The sequence below is a fragment of the Balaenoptera ricei genome, chromosome 12 (genome assembly GCF_028023285.1).
Source record: "Balaenoptera ricei isolate mBalRic1 chromosome 12, mBalRic1.hap2, whole genome shotgun sequence".
Taxonomy (NCBI): domain Eukaryota; kingdom Metazoa; phylum Chordata; class Mammalia; order Artiodactyla; family Balaenopteridae; genus Balaenoptera; species Balaenoptera ricei.
The window spans coordinates 29,244,310-29,266,142 of NC_082650.1; the positions used below are offsets into that span (position 1 = coordinate 29,244,310).

At 39.9% G+C, this 21,833-nt stretch overlaps 1 long non-coding RNA gene across 5 annotated transcripts in view; it reads left to right on the plus strand.

Annotated features, from left to right (window-relative positions):
- LOC132375896 (uncharacterized) overlaps positions 1-21,833 on the plus strand; it is a 102,497-nt gene that overhangs the window by 25,436 nt on the left and 55,228 nt on the right. For all 5 annotated transcript variants that reach the window (XR_009506150.1, XR_009506151.1, XR_009506152.1 and 2 more), the window contains exon 2: positions 6,273-6,709. This is a non-coding gene — a long non-coding RNA (uncharacterized LOC132375896). The remainder of the gene's footprint in view (positions 1-6,272; positions 6,710-21,833) is intronic.

Genomic DNA, 21,833 nt, shown 5'->3' on the forward strand with positions numbered 1-21,833 from the left:
TCCAATAATCTATTCTTTCCTTTTTCTCTTTTACCACTGATAATCAAGATTTGGCTATAAATACCTCTCCAGATGCAGAGGCTAAAACAGCCAATCAACATTTTCTGCAGTGTCTTTTATGAGTTCCTGGATGAGTGCCTTCCCATTTTTTTTTTTCTGGTAAGGAAATGTGTCCAGCATGCCTTATGCAGGGTACTTCAATATTAGCTCTTTTTCCTCAGGACATTCTAGTTTAACATACACAAAGTCATAGATGCTAGCTGACATATACAAAAAGGCCATGTAAGATATTGATGTTATCACCAAGAAATTTCTTTAAAGTGAGCCACATTCTAAGGCAGTGTTCCTCAAAATGATACCACTGCAACTCAAAGGAGGCAAAAGAAGCAATCTTTACATACCTTTATGATCTCCTAGGAAAAGCCCTGCAGTGTCCTGGTGTCTTATACCCCATATTGAGGAATCCTAAGGTAACATTTAGCCTATTTCCTCTTGCTTCTTGGTTGACGAGGGAGCCCTATGGGCTCAGACTTCCTCTGCCCAAAATGAAAAACAGACAATGGTCTAGCTACAAGGGTCATTGTTGTAGGATCTTGAGTGAGTGAGGTTAAAATTGGTAATAGTCATTAAGATATTAGAGCAAATCATTTCAATCTTCATCTCTAATTTAATAAAAAGTCTTTGACTCAGGTAAGTAAAGTATTTCTCCATGTGTGTTTCCCTGCAATTGGTTTGTCTTACTGCCTAGTTTCTATGAGGTTGAATTATAGATTGCACTGCTGTTAGTCTTGCTGCCTTGTCTCTATGGAGCAGAGTTATAAACTGGAGGAGACTTTGCTGATCCCAAAAGATTTTCTGAAATAGCTCTGTGATCAAAATAAGAAATAATTATTGGGAAGAAGCAGTTTCTCTAGACAATAGTTTAAAAAGCTTTAGGAGTATTTGTCCATTGCCCCCAGGGCTGGCTTCAGGGGCATGCAAAGTGCTCAGGAGAGCCTTGGGCTTGGTTTAATGCTCTGCTATTGCCAAATTAAGATTCTTAACTTTATTCTTGAACTTGTGTTTTTTAAGTGAAACCAACAGAACAATGGAACACGTGCATGAGCAGAGAAGATACATACACTATGCATGATTGCTATGATTCCTTTTGCTCCATTCTCATCGAGTGTTCATGATGACCCCTGAGCACAGCAAAGGAATTCACAGCATAGGAATTCATTGAGACTTGAAGCAAGTACAAGCAAGCGAGTTAGGTCTATGACGAAGTAAGGGGGGGAGGGGCAGTCTGGCAACCATGAGAGGCCATGTTTTCCTTTTGAATGAGAACTTGCTTCAAACGTAGATAGAAAACAGTGGAGTTCTAAGAAACCTGAACAACTAAGGAACTCTATCATATCCTTTCTTGTTCATGTTTACTTCCCTGATTTAGTCGATCGCATGTGCTAGAAATCATGACATAAAGGAAAGAGAAAGATAGTGATCCATTATTACCTTTCCTTTTAGTCCTTCCTTACCCATCTGTAAGTTGAAGGTAGAGAGTGTTAGTAGAATATAATGAATATTGAGAAGTGAAATAAAAATAGTTGAGTTTGTATACTGTAGCATTTCTACTCTTCCACAAAATATATATTCATGTATGAGCTACAAAATACAAATTATGTAATTTTGATGATTCTACATATGAGTTAAGTGCTTTTATATTTGTTTTTAAGACTGGCATGCACAACATAAAGATGAATGGTAAAATTCATGATAAGAATTTAAAATTTTATCTTTTCTCTATTTATAATGGCATTAAATTAAAAATTAATAAAACACCATAAATCAAGAGAAAGACTGTGGAAGAAAGGAAAAAGCTTTATATCTAATATTTCTGATAGCACATTGTTTTCTGCTTTTTGAATAAGGGGTTCTGCATTTTCATTTTGTTCTGGGCCCTGCAAATTATATAGCTGGCCCTGGTTGCTCCAGAGCTGCCTCTTCTTGATTTTGCTAAGTCATTAAGAGATGGGGTTTGGGAAGAATGGAAGGGGAGGTGAGGCACTGAGGAATCCCTCAAACCTCTTCTCTCCTGAGGCCCTGTGGACTTTATTGTTTTAATGAAGGTCTTTCTTGCCTTATTCTGAAATTATTTTAATAGTAGTAGTTTCTATCAGTTTCCCAACCAAAGAGTGTTCTCAATATTCCTCGTTTCTGACTTTCTAAACACACACAAACTTAAGTCATCTTTGCTTTCATTACTTCCCATAGGGCAAGTTCAAGAGGTTGTATTCAATCATCTACCTTCAAAACCATTTCCTTTTCATTCCATTTTTAATCTCATAATTTGAGGTCACTAAAAATATGCTGTACATATCCTGCAGAGTTTGATCCTCTCCTTTCCCCTTTTTGTTTGTGTTCCAATTTCTTTCTCATTTATTCTTAGGTGCAAAGAACTGCAGTCAGGACCTAGGCCTTTGTAGATGCTGTGTTGGTTTCTAAGGAAGAAAAAAAATGAGTCACGTTGCTAATGCTCTTTAAAGTTCTCCTAAGAGGTCATAACCAACTGACTAAGATGTCAGTAATGTTTTAACCCTGTCTTCAATTCTCGTTGCCTTTCATAACCTTAAAGTAAATTTTTTGATCTTAGCATAGCCTCAGTCTTGCCTTTTCAGTTGCTTTGATCCCAAACCTCACACTGTCTAATTCCTGGAGTCTTAGTATCAGAAAGTGCTAAGAACTAAATCGTCTTCGATTTCTTTTATCCATATCCTAACAGAAACTTTAAAATCTCAGAACAGTCTTCATACCTGGCCCTTACAGATGTACCCTGCCCCATTTCTGCCTTACTGTCAACATTCCAGAAATACCAAGTTATGATAGTTTTTCAAATGTGCCTAGCGTATCAGGTCTCCTTACTTTTCTCATATTAGTCCTTCTATTTAGAATTTCCTTCCCTACCTTCTTCACCTAGATAATTACATTTCAAGCCTTGAGTGTCATCTCAGGCATTACCTCCTTTAGAAGAATTTCCTGTTCCTTAGTAAGGTGAGTTAGGGTCCCAGTTAAGGCCCATGCTAACCTGGGTATCACTCCACTCAGCACATGCTATATTATACCAAAATCATCTGTTTATATGATTGCCTTCGGACCATACTGTGATGTCCTTGAGGGCAGAGATTTATCTTTTTATTTTCTAAAAGTTATAGAGTCCTGGGCACACAGCAGGTATTTAGCACATATTTTTTGCCTGAATTAAAATGAGCTGATGGGGCTTCCCTGGTGGTGCAGTGGTTGGGAGTCTGCCTGCCAATGCAGAGGACACGGGTTTGTGCCCCGGTCTGGGAGGATCCCACATGCCGCGGAGCGGCTGGGCCCGTGAGCCACAGTTACTGAGCCTGCGCGTCTGGAGCCTGTGCTCCTCAACAAGAGAGGCCGCGGTAGTGAGAGGCCCGCGCACCGCGATGAAGAGTGGCCCCCACTTGCCACAACTAGAGAAAGCCCTCGCACAGAAACGAAGATCCAACACAACCAAGATAAATTAAAAAAAAAAAAAAAAAAAAAAAAAAATCAGTCTCTTCGGACAGGGGGAAAAGAGGATATAATTCCAAGTTTTGAAAAAAAAAAAAAAAAAATGAACTGATGAATCACTATGTTGTGTACCAGGAACTAACATAGTGTTGAAGATCAATTATATTTCAAAAACAAACAAACAGACAAACTCATTTAAAAAAATATCAGATTTGTGGTAACCAGAGGCAGGGGATAGGGATAGGAGGAATCGGATGAAGGTAGTCAAAAGTTAAAAACTTCCAGTTATAAGATAAATAAGTACTAAGAATGTAATGTACAGCATGATAAATATAATGAACACTGCTGTGTGTTCTATATGAAAGTTGTTGAGAGAGTAAATTCTAACAGTTCTCATTACAAGGAAAAATATATTTTTCTATTTCTTTAATTTTGTGTCTATATGAGATGACGGATGTTCACTAAACTTATTATGGTGATCATTTCATGATGTATGTAGGCCAAATTATTATGCTATACACCTTAACTTATATAGTGCTGTATGTCAATTATATCTCAAAAAACTTGAAGAAATAAATAAATAAAATGAACTGAATTACATGTGCTCTAATCTACCATGTGATATCTCTTCTGGATATTATTTATGTGGTCCTAACCCAAAGAACACCGATATACGTATATAAATGATAGGCACCAGCATTATTCTCCTAGGATTTTTAAGGCTATAAAATCTTAAAATTAGGAAGAACCCCAGAATATCCTACTCAATGCAGGAATCCCTTTTACAAAGTTTTGATCACTAGTTATCCATTTTTTTTTAATTTAATTTTATTTATTTTTTTATACAGCAGGTCCTTATTAGTCATCAATTTTATACACATCAGTGTAGTTATCCATTTTATTTTGTCATTTAATTTTATTTTATTCTTTTAACCAGGGTTGAGGGAAAAGGATGATTGAAGAAGTGATAGTTTCATGTGTGTTTTCTATCCAAAGACAACTGCTAATATAAATTCTCTTTTCCATAAACCTACTGCAATCAGGAATGAGCTCTTCAAGTCAGATGTAGGGGAAAGGTCACCAGAAACTTTTGCTATACCTAGATTTGGGCAAATCCTTTCCCAAGAATATCCCAGAGAATACTCCACAAAATTTCCAGGTATTCAAGAGTTCTGGGGACTTCCCTGGTGGTGCAGTGGTTAAGAATCCACCTGCCAATGCAAGGGATGTGGGTTCGAGCCCTGGTCCAGGAAGATCCCACATGCCATGGAGCAACTAAGCCCATGCGCCACATCTACTGAGCCTGCGTGCTACAACTACTGAAGCTCGTGTGCCTGGAGCCCATGCTCTGCAGCAACAGAAGCCACCACAATGAGAAGCCCGCACGCCACAACGAAGAGTAGCCCCGTTCACCGCAACTAGAGAAAACCCGCGCGCAGCAACGAAGACCCAGCACAGCCAAAAATAAATAAATAAATACATTTATGAAAAAAAAAAAAGAGTTCTGTTGTTAGCTCAGCTAAAGATCAGCCATTTAGAGAGCAGTTTGGGGTCCTCCTCATGGGGTTTAACTAGAATTTTGATTTCTTGGGACTCTTTCGATTCTTTCCTTCTTGGGAAAGTTAACTCCCTGGGTTGTCATTTTCTTGTGCCCTGTGCCACTTACAAAATTGACGTCTGTTCTTTTTAGACTAGAATAAGTACACTGGATTCCAAGAAATAACTTACAGGTTTTTCAAGTTTTCCAGTATCAGTATCTCCTTGTATATCTGTCACATCTACCTTCACATAAACACATAGACATATGTAGGACTTTAGCCCTCTGGTGGTGATGAAAGCCAGGCTTGATGGTCAGATTGAAGACTGATCACCTGTCCACATGTCTAGGGGACCCAATCTGATGAACAGGGCCTGGGCCAGGAACCCCACACGTGAGTTTTCATTCAGGTACTGTTTGCCAGTTCTTTATGAAATTTAAGGGTCTTTGACCCTGTTCTGTCTCTCTGCCGATTCCCACTATCGCTGAAATAGGCAATGCCTGCTTTACTTCTCCAGCTTATTTTGGGTGTCAAGGGAAAAAAAATATATGCAGAGTTAAGTGCCATGGAAGTGGAAAAGTATCATTTCCACTCTTCCATCCATATTGAGAGTTAATTGTTTAGCTTACTTTGCGTTATAAGTTGGTTAGTCTAGGTGGAGTGGAGCAGAGAAGGAAGGGCAGTGATATATGGGAGGAGGTGTCTACAAAGAAGGAAAAATGTACTGAACAGCGTTGGCTTATTTCTCCATGTATTGATTTAGACCTCTTCTTAATCGGAGAGACTCTTTATTAATCCAGAATGTTTTTCTCTGAAAAGAAGATGAATTATTAATAACTTAGGACAATAGGATGGAGAAACTTCTTACCTATGATTTGACACTGTGGATTACTTCCTCTTCCCCATTTTTGTCTTTTGAGAGCCACAATCACCTCACAATGAATAATGGAGAACAACATGCTACTGGGCAGGTTCTCTGAGTGTCCATAGCACTCAGACCATAATTAAGTACCACTATTTGTGGCCTGTGGCATTGTGCCCACTGCAATAACTAAAGCAACAAATACTTCCTGCTCCAAAGGTCACCAAGCATACATGTGCTGCCCAAGAGTCATCTGGGCAGCTTTATGTTCCTCCCCTGACAGAGCTAGTGCTTCATCAGTGAGCCAGGATGGCGGAGGCTTTGACTGTTTTTCTAAATTTTATTTTTAATGTTCCTTCTAGGCTCCAGACTCACTGGAGACATCCTGACACAGTATGCTTTGCCTAGCACAATGTGATGCCCTTTACATAGTAAGAGTGAGTCTCATAAAGGTGCTGCCTTCCCCCGCAGAACAAACAGCGGAAATGCATCAGGAGAGCTCAGCTGCAGACAGAATGTACATCGTGAAGCAGGAGCCACCACGGGATTCCTTAGATGAAAGCCGATTTCAATGAACATTGTGTTTCAAAGCCTGCTTCCTCTTGCACCGTAAGAGCTGCAGAAGGAACATCCCACTTGCGTCTGCTGACACAAAAGAATGCTGTGGTTGGGAGATCTTATCGAGCCTTCCTGTGCCACAGTAACAGAGCTCCACTTGTGTCTTGTAAGAATTGTTCATTGTTTCATGGGGACGACTGGCTTCTTTGGGTGGGATCTGACGGCATCTCATGGAATGGAGGTAGGTGGTGTTGGGAGATCAGCCAGCCACATGACCCAGCTTGCTGGCTTTGGGGAAGTCAGAGAGAGGAACAGACTTCACCCAGGTCTGTTGAATAGCTAAGCATTTAAGGTTAAGCTATTAAAATAGGCATATGCTGTTTGTTTACTAGTATCTTCAACTGTATATGTTAAGAACAAAAAATAAAAATGATGGTCAGAGTTTCTCTGTTGGTATAAGCTATTTCTTCTCTTTTAATCAATTCACCTAAAGCTGTCTCATTCTGATAAAACTGAAAAGAATACAGGAGAATTTTTTTGAAAACAGAAATGTATTGATTTAAAGCCATCTCTGGAAAATTTAGATGCTAATAAGTAAATACATTAGCGTTTATCACATAAACCTCAAAAACATATTTTTTTATGAGGATGAACCTCGGGTTTAAAATTATTGCCTTTATATTTAAAAGTGTAAGTTAATAATATTGGATTAATTAAATTTGGCCAATTCTAGATGATGTATCCTTTGCTTAGAAAGTTTGTGGCTTCCCAGTTTGGGCCTCTTCTAATAGCGAAAATTGATGGTTACCTGTTTAGCTATATGGAGAGTAGACTTAGAATTTTTTTCTCTTTTCTCTTCCTTCCTAAAGGCTTGCTGAGTAATTAGTACATATAAGAAATATATAACTAGATATGATATGATGTGGTATGATATGCCAAGGAAAAAGGGTGACCATGAGTTTCCTAAAGGGACAATGCTTGAGATTAACATTTTTAATTTCTCCCTCTTGTATCTTCACGTAGTACTTTCTGAAGTGCCCTTTGCCCTAAATGTACTCATATTCAGTTATTTCAATAACAAAAATTATCTTCCTCTTACTCTGTATAAGGTTCTGAAAATCAAAATATTACCAAAACACCATCTTTGCTCTTAACGCATTTATTAAAATTATCAAATGTTGTAATTAGTTTGTTTTCTCTTACTGAACTGTGAGCCTCTTGAAGAAAGGCGTTGGGTCACATTGATCTTCTTGTCTCCACTGCTGAGCACGATGTCTTGTACATATTGGTGTTGACTAAATATTTACTGAATGGATGAATAGATGGATGGATGGATGGATGGATGGGTGAATGGATGGGTGGATGGCTGGCTCTGCTGTAGTGCCTACAGTTACACATGGGGATTTGATTCAGGTTGTCTACATGGTTCTTGGCATGACAACACCTGTTCCTCTTCTAGGCCTTTATTATCCCACTCTTAGATGCATAGACTGAAGAGATCTTCAAGATCACATAATCCAGCTCCTTCAGTTTACAGTTGAGGAAATGAGACTCAGAAACAGAATCTGATTTATTCATAGTCCCACAGCTAATAGGTGCCAGATCTGGGTTAACATCCAGTTCTCCTGCTTTTCAGTCAAATGCCCACTACATTATGTTGCTTTCTATGACTCATATTTGGAGGCTTTCAGGGACCCCGTGTGGCTGCTGAATTCATATGTTGATGGTGCTGAAGCAAGGTGAGAGCAAGAATGACTCATCCGTATTCAGGCTGCTGTCATTCCATGTTTCTCTCTGAAGGTGCCACACTCAAAATTCAGTGGGTGGTGTCTGGTCCCTCCCTAGTCTCCTAGAATAACCTTTGGAGATGGCGCAGTCCAGCCCTATTCCACTGGTCAAGATTTCTGTTTTACACAGAGTCCAGCCTTTCAAAGCCCTTTCCAAACAGGCTCATGCTCCTGCCATCTCTAGGTCCTCCTGCCATCAGGAAGTGCTCCCAATGTATCACCTCTGATTGCCTGGACTCCTGTTTCTCTGAATTATGCCCAGCCGTTTATCACGCTGCATCTAAATGCTTGTGTTTGACCTATATTTAAAGAAAATGTTGTTCATTAAGAATTTAACCTTTTATTTTGTAATAAACTATAAGGGAAAAGAATCTGAAAAAGGATAGATAGATAGACAGATGGATAGATAGATAGATAGATAGATGTCTAACTGAAATACTTTGCTGTACACTTGAAATTAACACAACATTATAAGCCAATTATACTTAGATTTTAAAAAAAGAGAATTTAACCTTTTAGATTCAACTATTTTAAAATGAACACATAACAACAGAGATGAATCTCAAAATAATTATGCTGAGTGAAATAAGAGAGACAAAAAAGAGTGTGTATTGTATGATTCCATGTATATAAAACTCTAGAGGGAATTCTTTGGTGGTCCAGTGGTTAGGACTTGGCACTTTCGCTGCCAGGGCCTGGGTTCAAAACCTGGTTGGGGAACTAAGATCCCACAAGCCACGCGGTATGGCCAAAAACAAAAAACAAAAAAAGAACTAAAAAATAAAATAAAACTCTAGGAAATGCAAACTAATCTAGAATAGGAGAAAGCACATCAGTGGTTGCCTGGAGAGGTGGGGAGGGAGAAGCAGTGAGGGGTGGGGGGAGGTTAGAAAGAGGACAAAGTAGATTTTTGAGGCTGATGAGTATTTTCACTCTCTTGATTATAATGATGGTTTCATGGGTGTATGCAAGTGTCAAAACTTATCAAATTGTACAATTTAAATATGTGCATTTTACTGTATGTCAATTATCCCTTTAAAAAATTGAGTTTTTTTTTTTTGTTTTTTAAAGAATGTAACCTTTTAAAATTCAACCAAAATACTGTGTTAGTCAGGGTTCAATTACAGAAGCAGAAACATTAGGGGATACTTGTATAATATAGTTACAGGGATTTGACCCTATGTAATTGTTGTGTGTGGTTAATTCATGTCTGTAAGGTTGTTGTCTTCACATCTGATATTGGAGCTTGAAGTCCAAGGAAAGGCTGTCAGGAAAAGAAGGTGTATGTAAAATGGGGAAGAGCCTATTTTAGAACAAGCTGGAATCCAGAGACACAAGCTGTAGCTCAAAGGGAGAGATTGAAACTTGTATCAGTTCTAATGCCTCTGACCTTGATTGCATGGATGTCCTGCAAAAGCAGGGCCCTTCATCACAGAGCTAAACACACGTACCGGGCCCAGGAGTTGGAGGAGCTGGAGGAGGATCCAGGGAAGGCAGAGCAGTGACAGGCCCAGCTACCGTCTCTTGCAGGAGGTGAGACGGCAGAGAAAAGGCAACTTGTACGAGCTATGAAATGGTTGCAGCCTCACACACCCCCTCCAAATTTTTCACAAGAATGTCCCTCTGCCCACTCTAACCAGAAATATACAGGAGAGAGATTCCAGGAAATATAGTTCAGCCTCCTCAAGTTCACTCATTACAAAGTTAGTTCTTAACAACTTGGCACTCGAACACGTTTCTTTACATCATACTTACTCTCCAAATAAAGATAATAACACAGCCATGTCTCTACCTCACATGATGCATCTATCCCAAGTACCACCCAAACACATTAACCTTTCCCCAGAAGAGGATCCAAAAATTGTGTTTTGACTTTGGGTGATGTTTGATTTTAGTGTGCTCCTTGCTAATTCACACTTCCCCTCTGCTATCCTATAATTTATATACTGAGATATTAAGTCTACTACTATTAACACATCTTATGTTAGATAAGGGCATGAGAAAGAGGACAAATGCAAAAATAATTGGGTAAATATATATATATATTTATATGCATATATGCATATAAACTATATATAATTATACATACATATACATGGTCATATCATAGTAAGGAAGAAATACTCATAACTATTCCAGTACTTATATCTGCAACTGGTTGTGTGGTCATAGCTGGTATTTATAACTACTTCCTTCCACTACCCATTCCATATTCCTTTCATCTTCAGCAAACACTTCAGCTAGTTGTGGATCTTTGCCTGGTGGGGTGAACAAAGTCTTCAGTCCTGAGGGGTCTGGGTCATTAGGAGTCCTGTTAACTGAGTTGATGTAGCTTAATCACAGAGTATGGGAATACTGAGAGGCAACCTAGAGGATCTTTAACATTGGAGACACCCCCCTTTACCTCTTTGTGTAGAAGCAGTGCAGGTTCAGTCACTCCCTTCTGTGCCTGTTGATTCAATGGCATGAGTCAAGGGGCACTCCAGTTCAACAGAGTCATCATTGGGTGCCCTGGTGGAAGCACTCCTCCCTTTGGAACTCTAGACAAGCATATCCTAACATCATAGAGACTGCAAGCAGCAGTTTAGTGGTTCACCAGGGACAATAGTGAAAGGAGCCTTTCTCATCATCACCCCGTGTTCCCAGGCCCATGCATACTGACTGTGGGAGAAACAAAAATAAATATTGGATGATGATTTAGAGCATATTTGCATCCTGGACAGCTGACCATAACTGAGTCTTCAAAAGGCCATTCCATCATTCTATCAAGCCAGCTGCTTCAGGGTGATGGGGAACATGATAAGACCAGTGAGCTGCACGAGGCAATTGCTGTACCTCATTTGCTGTGAAATAAGTTTCTTGGTCAGAACTGATACTTTGTGAAATACCATGGTAGTGAATAAGTCCTTCTGTGTATGGTTTTGGCGGTGGTTTGGGCAGAAGCATTGTGAGCAGGGAGGACAAATCTGTATCTAGCGTAAGTGCCTATTCCAGTAAGAACAAAGCACTGCCCCTTCTATGAGGGAAGATCTGATCTAATGTAATCAACCTGCCAACAGGTTGGCTAGTTAGTAGCTGGGAATGGTGCCATGAGAGGGGTTCACTGTTGACCTCTGTTATTAGCAGATTGGGCTCTCTGCAGCAGTCATAGTCAGGTGGCCCCTGGTAAGTAGACATCTATGTTGCTGTGCCCCTGCATAACTTTCATCTCTGCCACCATGGTCACTTTACTCATGAGCCATTTGGGCAATGACAACAGTTGCTGGAGAAAGAGGCTGACTGATGTCCACAGAATGGCTCATCCTCTCCATCTGATTTTTAAAATATTTCCCTGTTGAGTTCACCCTTTGGTGAGCATTCACATAGAACACAAATATCTTCACATACCATGCCTATTTGGAGAGATCTGTCAACCTACTTTTCCTCCAGATCTCTCTGACACCAATTTTTCAATCACATTCCTTCCAATTCTTTTGATCTTCCAGCCGAGTATTAGCCATGGCCCATAAATTAGTGTAGACTTGTACTTCTGGACATCTCTCCTTCCAAGCAAAATGGACAACCAGGGGCAGTGCTCAAAATTCTGGCACTGGGAGGATTTCCTTTTACCACTTTCCTTCAGTGGTAAAGGGAAATCCTTCAGGGACCATTGTCCCTACCATTAGACAGCTCAGGTCACACAGTACCTTAGTGACCCATGGCCAAGCATTCAATTTCTACTAAGACCCAGTAGCAAAATGTAAGCTGTTTCTTAAAAGAAGAATAGTTATCCACAGAGGAGGGCTTTATTCTAAAATCCTAAGGATTTGCACTGTGATCCACCTATAGGAATCTGAAAGAGGCTCTAAATAGCATCCCTATCTGGCAGTGACATTTCAAGCACCATTGGATCTTCTGGATTAGATAGCCTGAGTGTAACTGATCAGGACCCTATGGGGCCTTCCTGGGACAGACCCGTCCTCTGCTGTATCTCCTCTCTGAAGTACCTAGATAATAGTATGTGATGCACACTTCCTGAGTTGTTTTACAGATGCTAAAACCACCACCAAATGGAAGAAATTAACTACTTGATGATCATAAACCCCTAGACCTCCTGGGGCCTAAGGATTGATAATGTTAACCCCCGTGACACTGCCCTGTTACTTCAACATCAACCAATCAGAGAATCGTGCACAAACTGATCATATATGCTGCGACCGACCCCGCCCTCACCTGGCCTTTAAAAAATGTTTTGCTGAAACCCTTCGGGGAGTTCAGGGTTTTGGGAGGCATGAGTCACCTCGCCTCTTTGCATGGCCCTGCAATAAACCTTTCTTTGCTCGAAACTCCAACGTTTATTTGGTCTCACTGTGCCTTGGGCACATGAATTTGCGTTTGGTAACAATCAGTGGCGGTCTGGGCTTCTTATAGAGCTTGCTCTTGTTCTGGGCCCCTGCTCACACCCGGTAGCTTTTGGGGTCACTCAGTAAATGGGTCAGAAAGGGTACCTTAACATGCCACAGACTGGACACCTAGACATTTCACTGGGGTTGCAGGTCCCTGATTTTTCATGGGATTTATTCCCCACCCTCTGGCAAGCAAATGTCTTATCACTGTGTGGAGAGCAGTTGCTCCTTTCTGCTCACCTGGTGCAGGAATCAGAGAAGCTGAAGGAGAATCCAGGGATGATGAGACAGGTGTAAGGCTGGCCACAGCCTCACACCGATGAGATGAGCCAGCAGGTAAGCAACAGTGTGGATGAGCGAGAATAGGGCTGCTGCTTCCCTTCCCCCCTCTGCATCTCCCACAGCAGCTTTCTTATAGCCCACCTGCACTTGAAACATACAGGAACAGAAATTTGGGAAATGTAGTTCATCCTCAACAAGTTGACACATTACAAAGCTACCAGAAATACAATTTTTAGTAGATTATTATAGGGTGGAGAATCTAAATTAAAAAGAAAAAAAAGTAGATGCCTATCCTGGCATGATCTTCTTTCCTGAGGAATTCATACGACAAAAATAATTTCTCTTACCTACAAGGCCTTGATTCCACAGACTATATGTACGTGATCTGACCCTGGGGAGATTTTCAAAAGAGAGCTTTTTCCAGAAACATATATTATTTTTAAATAAATAAATGCTTAACAGTGTGAAAATATATTCACAGCTTGAGTGTATTTATCAACTGCTTTTCCAGAGAGACTGAAATCTGTTGAGGTTTAAGGGTGGTTTGGTTTTTTTTAATGTTTAGTCTTCAAAGAATAAGAATTTGCTTTTAAGTTAAAAAGTGTGCTGCAGGCCGATGGCAGTGCGATGGGCTTTTGCCTTGTAATGAAAAGAAAGCCTCAGAATTTGCTCACCAGGCTGCCTGGGATGTGGCTCATTCTGGTGCTGGTGAAAGACCAGTGTGGTTTCAGAACTGATTGCTTATGCATCTTGGCGTGTAGCATCTTTTTCTTTTGTTTCTGAAGTCTATTGTCTAAGAGAGAGCTGACACCAACTTTTGTTTCTTACTGTATGAGTCTACAACTTTCTCTTAGAAAGTGGTAAGATGATTACAAGGCAGGCATGTGTATGTAGGAGAGTGCCAGCAAGACAGGCTTTGCAGAGACTGAAAGGGCAGAATTCTCAACAGAGAGCAGCAAAAGAAAGAGAAAGTCCAATTGAGACCAAGGGGAAGACGGTTTTCAAATCGAACTTTCCTTATCACAAGCCAATTCATGACTTCCTGATGAAGACATTTGTCAACCCAACTGTGCTGGTGTTTCTAAATATTCCCATCACACAATAACAATTGTCGACACCTGTCTCAGACACAGGAGTTGGGAAAAACCACAAGTGGAAAAGAGACATAAGTGCACAACCAATGTGACCATTTTAGTGACGAAATTGGTCACCTCAGTTAATTTGCTGAATTGAAGGATTAAAAGAAAAGGGCATATGGTGCCTTTGACACAGTATTGGCTGAATAACCATTTAAAAATATAATTGGATGGTTGACTAAGTAAGAAAAGGGTTATATCTGCTCTTCATACAGACATTTGGCAAATGTTTGACCCTATTCCCCAAAGAGCTCTGATTTCTTTTTTCCCCACCATTTTGGTCCTTGAAGCTTTAAAATCTCAAAGTTAATCCTTAGGATTAGAGCATATTAGGATCACAAGAGAGACTCTGAACCACTGAACAAAGGAGGGAGGGACATAAAACAGAATCGAAAGAACTATGGAAATTTTCCACCCATGAACTGGACACACCCTCATGCAAACAAGGCTCTTAGGCTAAGGCTATATTTTATAAAAATGTGATAAAACACTTGATAAGCCCAGAGAGGATAAGCAGTAGTTTTGTTTGTTTGTTTTTTAATCCTCCAAAATCCAGTACCACAAGCTGAGCAGTTGGAGTGAAAAGCCTTTTGTCATCTCTGTTCCAAATGTCTATCTCCTTTCTGGAGCCCCAGCAGTTTGAGGGGCTGTCAAAGGCGAGAGGTCAGTGTGTCAGCAGCTCTGATCCTGCATTCGCCCCGGTGCTCACGGAATCCATCTCCACCCCTGGCTGGCTGGCTCTGACAGGAGGCACCGGGCCGGGAGGTCGCAGGAGGATCTGTCAGGCTTATTTCTCTCCAGCTCTGCAGTTGGCTCTGCGCCGCTCAGGAGAGGGCAGAGAGGCAGATGCAAGCCCCTTGGGAGCTTTCACGCTTTGCAGGCATCTCCCAGTGCTCTGGAAAGGGGGGCCAAGTGACCCAGTCCCCTGAGAACACTTCTCAGTCCTGAATACATTGCTTCCCTTCTCCCAACACCTCTTTGAACCATTACTTTTATAATCACAATGGTAAAATAAAATTGCTTATGCTCTGTAGCTTAATAGTAAACACGCAAATAATGTCAAAGGTGGTTTTAAAACTCTGGCTATGGGATAACTGCCTTCTTCTTAAAAAGGAGGTGATCCGTCTTCTCCATTTTCTGTTCATGGGCCTGGCATTTGACTTTCAACTGCCAGGTCCATGAACAGCCTGCAGCTTCCTTGTGGTTGGCTATGTATTATATGTTATTTTGGTGCTTTGCAGCTTTCAAAGAGCGTTTACACAAAAGTGATCTCATTGGGTCCTCAGATAACCCGATGGTGGGTAGGGTTGGTGGATATTCTATCACCATTCCTCACAGGGGGAAAGAAAAGTAAATAAGTTATGTAACTTGACCAAGGTCACTCTGCACTTCAGTGGTGGAAATAGATTCCAACAGAGGCATCTCTCTGGAAGTTTTCTTTCTTTCTTTCTTTCTTTCTTTCTTTCTTTCTTTCTTTCTTTCTTTCTTTCTTTCTTTCTTTCTTTCTTTCTTTCTTTCTCTCTCTCTCTTTCTCTCTTTCTCTCTTTCTCTCTTTCTTTTTAAAATCTATTTCATCACACCAAGCCACCTCTGTGAAGGCAAGGTGCATACATCTTCCTAATTCAACAATCGGGTTAAATAGCTGCAAAATTATAGCCACAGTAGCTATGCTTGTTAGGTGACAACTTTTTCCTTATTTCCATATTCTTTTTTCCCTACCACTATCATCATTTTCCTTCCTACCCAGCATCCTCTATTTAACATTCATAAAAGTAATAACATCCTCTTCTACTCTCTCCTCTCTTCTTTTCTTTCTCCCTTTCTTTTTCTCCCTATGTCTCTCTATCCTTTTTCTATCTCCATTTCGCTCCCCTGCCCCACTTTTGTCTTTTTTGTTTTTGGTCATTGAGTACTGAAAGTAACACATGACTGGGATGTAAGAGAACTAAGTTTGAGATATTACAATTTCACATAACCTCTCTGGATCTCTGTTGCTTTATTTGCAAAATTGTTTTTACTAAAATAATGATTTTTCTACAGGAGTGAAGAACAGAAAAGAAAAAATGTGACTTTTGTGCTCATCAAAAAAAGTAAACTGTTAAGAAAAATTTGAGAGCTACTTTGTAGGTTTTCTTATTTTAAGCTACGGATGAAGTGATCAAACCCACATCTTCTGTCTATAAGTCAAATATTTAGTGATTTTATTTTATAGAGATTTTCACTAGCCTCACCAATAAGCCCTTTTTTAAAAAAAAATTTATTTATTTTTTGGCTGCGTTGGGTCTTCGTTGCTGTACGTGGGCTTTCTGACTTTCTCTAGTTGCGGCGAACAGGGGCTACTCTTCCGGGGGCTACTGTTCGTTGCGATGTGAGGGCTTCTCATTGAGGTGGCTTCTCTTGTTGTAGAGCATGGGCTCTAGGCGCCCGGGCTTCAGTAGTTGTGGTGAGCAGGCTCAGTAATTGTCACGCACGGGCTTAGTTGCTCCACGGTGTATGCGATCTTCCCAGGCCAGGGATCGAACCCGTGTGCCCTGCACTGGCGGCAGATTCTTAACCACTGTGCCACCAGGGAAGTCCCAGCCATTTTTAATATGAAACGCCAGGACAGATTATCCAAAATTTAGGAAAGAAAGAGGTCAGAATTGCCTCTTCACTATTATTAATACCTGATAATTTCTCACATTGATGGTGTTTTTTAAACACAAATTAACAGTCAACAAAACAACAAGGAAAGACGAATGAGATGGTCATTCTAGTGCTCTATTTTTCTGGGTTTCTTTGTTAAGCAAAGTGATGGCAGGTGATGGGGGTGATTAAGTACAGACTATAAATGAGCTGCATTTAGACACTGTCTACAGTGGTTTTTCCTAGGATGAAGCCCTTATTTAACTTTAAATCCATGGTTCTATAGACTTGTGTTCTCTGAATGCAGCTGTGTAATTAGTAATCATCACTAATCATTTCTACTTCTGTACTTCTATCACCAACAAAATTATAGTAACCTATATTTTTAGTAAACTCTAACTGCAAGCTTAATTTGATATTTATTTATTACTTTAAGAAGCAGTTTGCTGAACTGATTACACAAATCTAAAATAATGCATCTGAAGATAGAAATAAAACTTCCCATCAGGAATAAATAGGATTTTCAAAAGAAGAGTATCTGCCTCTTGGCAAAAGGAAAAAAAAAAAAAAAACAGAAAATTAGGCTTCCAGGCTTTTTCTACCTTTAATGTGAAAATGAGTATTCACGTGGGATGGCTTTAGACTATCTATTAGAAAATGCATATCAGGTAACAGATGTATAATTTATGGACCTGATTGCTTTAAGCAGAGAAGCTTAAAAATGAGTTTTTGCAACTCAGGTTGTTCTCATGAGGCAAACATATGCTAATTCTTCAGAATTGAAACCTGACTGTGAAACATAAAACAAAAAGGAAAAGAAACTTAAAGAAATGTTTGAGAAGTAAAATGTCCCACCACTCAGACAGATTTTCTTGTCTCTTTCTATGGGAAGAGATTAGGTGGCTGTTTATATTCTTCAAAACTCCATTAGATAGTGAGAACTGAGCAGCTGAGATTCTCTTATGGGACTGTATGTAGACATTCCCCAGGTTCCGATTCAGGATTTCCAAGCTTTCCGGGGTGGTTGGGTAAATAGATGTATCAGCTGGAGCTGAGAAGCGTTCTCTGAGCCAGCCTCAAGATGTGAAGGAGACAGGGCTTATTTCATTTATGAAATTGAATCATTCATAGACTCAAGGACAAAAGTCTAACAATGAAGATGACTAACATAAAATTATCACTGTCAGACTTACATTATATCTGGAAGAACTGGATTATAAAAGCCAAGTCACGTGTTGTCAAGGGCCTGAGGTTTGCAAGGAAATTCTCTCATAAAGGCCCATGCAAAAAATGTCCTGAAGTAGAATCTGAGACCTGGTAGCACAAAAGTGCCTTGAATGTTCTTAACTGGCAGGGTGAAGACCAGGGGACAGGGGCAGTGTCTAAAGCAGCCACAGCTCTTCAATCACATGCAGGAACTGGTGCTTCAAAAAAACAAACCACCAAAAAGAGTACAGATAAATGTCACAACAAATCAAGTTAAAACATGGTAAGCCAAACTTTATACTCCTGTAAGAACAAGGAGTCCCAAGGAGAGATACACTGGACTTTTCAAATGTGCTACAAACAAGGAGTAATGCATCCTTCACTAGCATCTTATTTCCTGGTTTTTGTTTTATTTTGTTTTGTTTTGTTAGTATTCATTTTAATGTCTTCTTTGGAAGAGATAGATTTTTCTCCAATTTAAAAAGAAACAGGAATGACCATCTAGAGTAGAATGGATACCATACAGTAGAATCTTGCATGAATCTTAAAAATGTAATATTAAGAAAAACAAGTCACAGAAGAATATGTTTAATATGATTCTATCTGTACAAAGGTCAAAAATAGGTAAAATTAAATAATGTATTTATAGAGATCCGTATGTAAGTGGTAAAACTATAAAGAATAGCAAGGAACAACTAATATAAAATGCAGAATTATTGTTTCTTGGAAGGGGGTAATAGAGAGAGGGAGATGTGATCAAGGAGACATGGGGGGGTTGGGGGAGTGTCCCAAATATGGACAATATTCTGTTATTACTTATGTTGATGGTACATGCCTGAGTGTTCATTTTATTATTATTCTTTAAACTGACCATAAATGTTATCATATACTCTTATAAATGTATAATTTACAAATTTGACTTCTTTTAAAAGAGATGGGTCAATTTTTATCATTTCATTTTGTTTCTTGAAATCCTAACACTCCTATCTTCTGAAGGTAGCCTTCACCCAGAGAAATCTGTGAAGAAACTCAAGATGCAGGGTTTCCAGACTCATAGACAATGCAGCCATAGAGCAAAAATAAACAAATAAATTAAAAATCAGGAAAAAACAAAATTACTGGTTGGATGATTTTTAAAAGTCGGCCTCCATATATACTGCCTGCCATGGCCTGACACTCAAGGCCTTTTACCAGTGGAACCCAGTCTTTCTAAAGAGTATTTCCGAGAACTTCCCTGTGAAGCTTCTTTCCTTGTGAAATATGATTCCCTGTGCAAGCCTTACATTTTCCACCCTTGTGCTTTGATGATCTCATTCCAGTTACCTATATTTCCCACCCTCTTGATGATTGGCCATCACAGTTTGACCTCTTCTGGGAAACCATCATGATAACCTCATAACCTCAGTCTGAAGTGCTCTAGCCTTTTCCTGAACTCTTCAACAACTGCCTATTTAATTTTGCGAGCAGTTAATCTTGTGTGCCTTGTAACACTGGCATTTTCACCAGCCAGATCTATTTTCCTCCTTGGCAAGGAGCTGGACTGTATTTCCTGTCCTCCTTTGCAGGTAGCTGTAGCCACGTGATTGAGTTCTGCCCAAAGGATGCAGATACCAGGTGCGTAGTTCTTCTCCAGGCCCTGTTCTAACACCTCCCACAAAATCCTCCACACCCTCTTTCTTCTCATCAGTGGTTACTTACAGGAACCCGAAGAAGCACTTAAAGCTCTAGGGAATTGTAGGCTCACGTCAGGGGTCAGCAAACTTTTTCTGTAAAGGGTCAGATAATAAATATTTTAGGGCTTTGAGGATATATAAGGTTTCTATTGCTGCTGCTACTGCTTCTACAACCCTTTAAAACTGTAAAAGCTCTTCTTAGCCTCTAGAATTGGGCTGGGTTTGACTTGGGGGCTGTAGTTTGTCAGCCCCTTCACAGATGAAAAGGTCTTAGATTTCAGAATGCCTACGTAAAGCACAGCCCTCTCCCCCCTACTCCCCCGCCTCCTGTGTCTGCAACTGACTCACTTGGATTATGATGGGAATGATAACTTTCACTGTGTTTCGCTTTCTGTGAACTATAGCTATGAGACTTTCTATCTCAAATGCAATAAAGGGATAACTATTTGGGGAACTTGAACAAAGTAGAATTCCAATTTCAAGAAGTCGAGGTCCATTCACCCCAAATAGTCTTCTTTACTAAAATGTGGCTTATTCTAGAAGCATCTTGTTTGCTACGCTGCTTTGTCTAGTCCTTGCCTAGGGAACCATCGTGATCAAACAAATCTGTCTAGGCCAGAGCAGACTGCTTTAAAATCACAGCTTTAAAATCCAGCAGAAGAAATTCCCAAGTTGGAGGAGGATCAAGAGGAGAATCTGGAAGAGTAAACAAAGAAAGAAGATGTGTGCTTCACCACATAAATTTAATCTGCAAAGCATATGGAAACCTCAGGTGTATCTGACTCATAATATTAATATTTTCCCTAAGATCTACGATCTCCCTCCTTCTCTTCTCCACTTTTCTGAAATAACCCACATCTGTGAAGTTTCTTCTTGTTTTATATTCTCAGTCCCTACTGATGCACAGAACTCACTAGTATCGACAAGCCCAGGCAACCTTTGGTAGCAAGTCAGAGTGGCGTAATGAAAGGTTTGGGGAAAAAACTCCCCACCGCAGCCTGGTTCACTCAAACAGCTTGCCAAAATGATGCGGTTCTCATGTAAAGAAAGTGCTCCTTCACCTGTACCAGCAAGTTGTTCCCCCTAAGACAGCATATTGCATTTGTTTTGACACTGAGTGAGTTGCTCTTTTCTTTCATAGGCTGACACTTGTTCTGTTCCTTGAAGCTGCAAACTACCTCAAGGGCAAGTTTTTCTTTCTACACGTACTGTCTTCACTTACTTACTGATGTGCAAAACTTGAGGGGCACAAAAGGAACATGAATACCAAGCAAAAAGCCAACAGACTCTTGTACCTGTTCTTGTAATGCACTTCCATTACCAAAGGAAGACGGTCTCTTTTTGATGACGATGTGAAAAGTAGACAAGTGATAGCTTCCTACAGCTGGCTTAGTCAAAGGAAGTTCAAAGCCTTCTCTATATTCTGGATTCCCACCTTCCTATCTCTGAAATTATATTTATAGAGACTATAGAGTAGATCTTAATTCTCAGCAACTACAAACAGTGGAGTCTGAACAGTTATTTATATGTGAGCTTTGAATCTACCAGCCTCTGTTCATTATTTGATGAGCTAGTATTAATAAAATATTCATAGCTCATTTGTTAACTCTTCCAGGGAACCAGCCTTTCACTCAGACCTCTGAAAATCATCATTGTGGGCTTTAAGAAGCAACAGAAAACCCAACTGAATAAGAACTGACCTCCTTTCTGGCTGCCCTGGTAGATCACGCTTAGTAGCTGCAGTCTTCATGGTGCCTGTCCCCTGGGCCAGGACACCAGATGCCCCATGACTAAGTCTAATGCATCCAGGAACCATAGATGGAGGAGGGGCAGGATGGGGAGGGAGATGACTGACTTTTGCATCCCATCAATGAATGAATGCTGGTCTACTTTGTTTAGACTAATCTAGAAGAACCCAAAGGGATAGAGCAGAATTAACCTTGTGTTGAATCTCCTAATGTCTTTCTTCTAATGCAATTATTTAAAATATAACTCAATAGAAAAGATCCGCTCTCCTATAAATTTCTTGAAATGTTTATTCATAGGAAGGGTGTTGCTAATTTGATTAATTTTTAAGGATTTGTTAGATATTTTTCCCCCCCAAAATGGATGAAAAGGTGAGCAGTTTTAAATTTTGAGTATCTTAAGAGCAACATTGGTCCTAGTGAAATTTTGTTTGAGAAAATTCATAGAAAGGTACTGTGAAGCAACCATATTCTTAGAAAGCTTCTATTCAAGACTCAATTGGGTCAATTCTGAGGTTATTCTGGG